Here is a 2,790-nt window from a genome sequence, read left to right as displayed (position 1 = left end):
GGGTTAATTCGTTCTTGATAGCCATTTCCTTAACAAGTGAATGGGAACATACTCTGGATCGGAATCCGAAGAAAGTACTACTTGATAATTTCTACAAATTGCAAGTCCTTATTATGATTCCTTTTATGGGCAAAAATCTCTAATGTTTTAGATTTTCCATTACTAATCCTTTATGTACTTTAGTGTTCCTAACCCTTCACTAACTTTTGGTGGATTCTTCTTATGGATTATTAAGTTATAGTAATAACTAGGAGTATTCTAGTAATGGAATTCCATATCGTGAATCCTTTATTCTTGGCCGCTTCAAGATATGATGACTAATTAAAAAATATCAACCTTGGGATAAAGAGTTTACACTGCTTATGTTTACTTCCACTTTTTTCTTGTACGTAGGAAATGAGATTTTTTCTTTTTACTACAAATTTATAAGCTGTTTTGTTTCACTCATATAGCTATCTAGTTTAACTTACCAACCCAAATACTAAATAAGAAAAGGAATATAAATAGTTAATGGATTTTATAGGAAAAAGATCTATTTTAACGAATCACACGTAGAGATATTGCTAGCACACAAAAAGTTAATGGTATTTCATAACTAATGGATTGAGCAGCAGCTCGTAGACCGCCTGAAAAAGAATATTTATTATTTGAGCTATATCCTGCCATAAGAAGACCAATAGGAGCTATACTTGAAATGGCAATCCATAAAAAAACACCAATACTAAGATCGGCTAAAACAAAATGATATCCCAAAGGGATAACTAAAAAACTTAATAAAACTGATATGACTGCTATAGAGGGTCCAATGCTAAATAAAGAAATATCTCCTCGGGATGGCAGAATATCTTCTTTAAAAAGTAGCTTAGTCCCATCTGCTATAGCTTGAAGCAGGCCCAGGGGGCCAGCATATTCAGGACCAATACGTTGTTGTATCGACGCAGATATTTCTCTTTCTAACCACACAATTACGAGTACCTCTATTGTTATTCCCAAAAGGAGGGTCAAAATGGGTAGAATCGATATCAGTCCATAGACTTCTTTTAATAATTCCAATTTCGAAAAAGAATTGATAGTTTCTACCTCTACCCTATCTATTATCATTTCAACGATCAACTTCCCCCATAATGATATCTATACTACCTAATATCGTCATGATATCAGCCAATTTCATTTTTTTAACTAGCTGAGGAAGAATTTGCAAATTAATAAACCCGGGTGGACGGATTTTCCATCTCCAGGGGAAAAGGCTATCATCTCCTACTAGATAAATCCCTAATTCACCTTTTGGGGCTTCTACTCTTACATAAAGCTCTTGTCTTGACAATTCAAAATTGGGCGAAGGTTTTTTACCAAGAAATTTATACTCAAAATCATTCCATTCAGAATTATTTTCTTTCTTAAAGCGTCGGACTTCTAAATTTTCATAAGGTCCTCCAGGAATTTTTTCTACAGCTTGTTGAATTATTTTGATGGATTCCCTCATTTCACCAATTCGTACTAAATAGCGAGCTAACGAATCCCCTTCTTTTTGCCATTGGACTTTCCAATCAAATTGGTTGTAAGACTCATAAGGATCTACTTTACGAAGATCCCATTGTATTCCAGAAGCTCGTAACATCGGTCCCGATAAGCCCCAATTTACTGCTTCTTCTCCGCTAATAAAACCTACTCCTTCAACTCGCTCTAAAAAAATTGGATTCTGTGTAATAAGTTGTTGATATTCAACAACTCCGCGTAAAAAATAATCACAGAAATCTAAACATTTATCGATCCATCCATAAGGTAGATCGGCGGCTACTCCTCCGATGCGAAAGTAATTGTGCATCATTCGCATACCTGTAGCAGCTTCAAATAGATCATATATTAATTCTCTCTCTCTAAAAATATAGAAAAAAGGAGTCTGTGCGCCGAGATCCGCCATAAAAGGTCCAAGCCATAGCAAGTGAGAAGCTATCCGGCTTAATTCTAACATAATTACCCTAATATAGCTGGCTCTTTGTGGTATTTGAATATTCTCCAAGAATTCTGGTGCATTTACTGTTATTGCTTCTGTAAACATAGTAGCTAAATAATCCCACCTTGTTACATAAGGTAAGTATTGTATAATAGTTCGGTTTTCCGCGATTTTTTCCATTCCTCTGTGTAAATACCCTAATATGGGTTCACAATCAATAACATCCTCACCATCGAGAGTAACGATCAGTCGAAGAACACCATGCATTGATGGGTGTTGAGGGCCCATATTGACTATCATGAGATCTTTTCTTGTAAGCGGTAGACTCATATCCTTTCTTCCTTAATTCATTATTCCATGAAAATGGATTATTCCATGAATTCCTCAAAGCGAGGCTCATCAAAATGAAAAATCTAAGACTACTATAAGACTACTAAAAAAATAATAAAACAAGAAAAAAATTTGAACGATTAAATTACTGCTCCCGAATATTCAACTGACCGATTAATTTCTTATAACGTACTCTATTTTTCTTTGCCAAATAAGCCAGCAAACGTCGACGTTTTCCCAAAAGTCTTCGTAGACCTCTTTCCGATGAAAAATCTTTTTTGTGTAATTCCAAATGTGAAGCAAGTCTCCGTATCTTATTGGTGAAACTGAATACTTGAAATTCAACAGAACCCCTGTTTTCTTCTTTTTCTTCTTTAACCATAAATCCAAAAATTTTTCTACCTCCTTTCTTTTTCATGTATTTTTCTGATCAGGAAAAATACAAAATTATGTCAGTTATTTTGAAGTTATTCTAATCTCGTACACACACAAATTTGCAATTATTC

Source organism: Triticum urartu, unplaced genomic scaffold (assembly GCF_056163025.1).
Source record: "Triticum urartu cultivar PI428250 unplaced genomic scaffold, HENAU_Tu73 scaffold1, whole genome shotgun sequence".
Taxonomy (NCBI): Eukaryota; Viridiplantae; Streptophyta; class Magnoliopsida; order Poales; family Poaceae; genus Triticum; species Triticum urartu.
The sequence above is the reverse complement of the archived record's forward strand: the minus strand, read 5'-3'. Positions refer to the sequence as shown.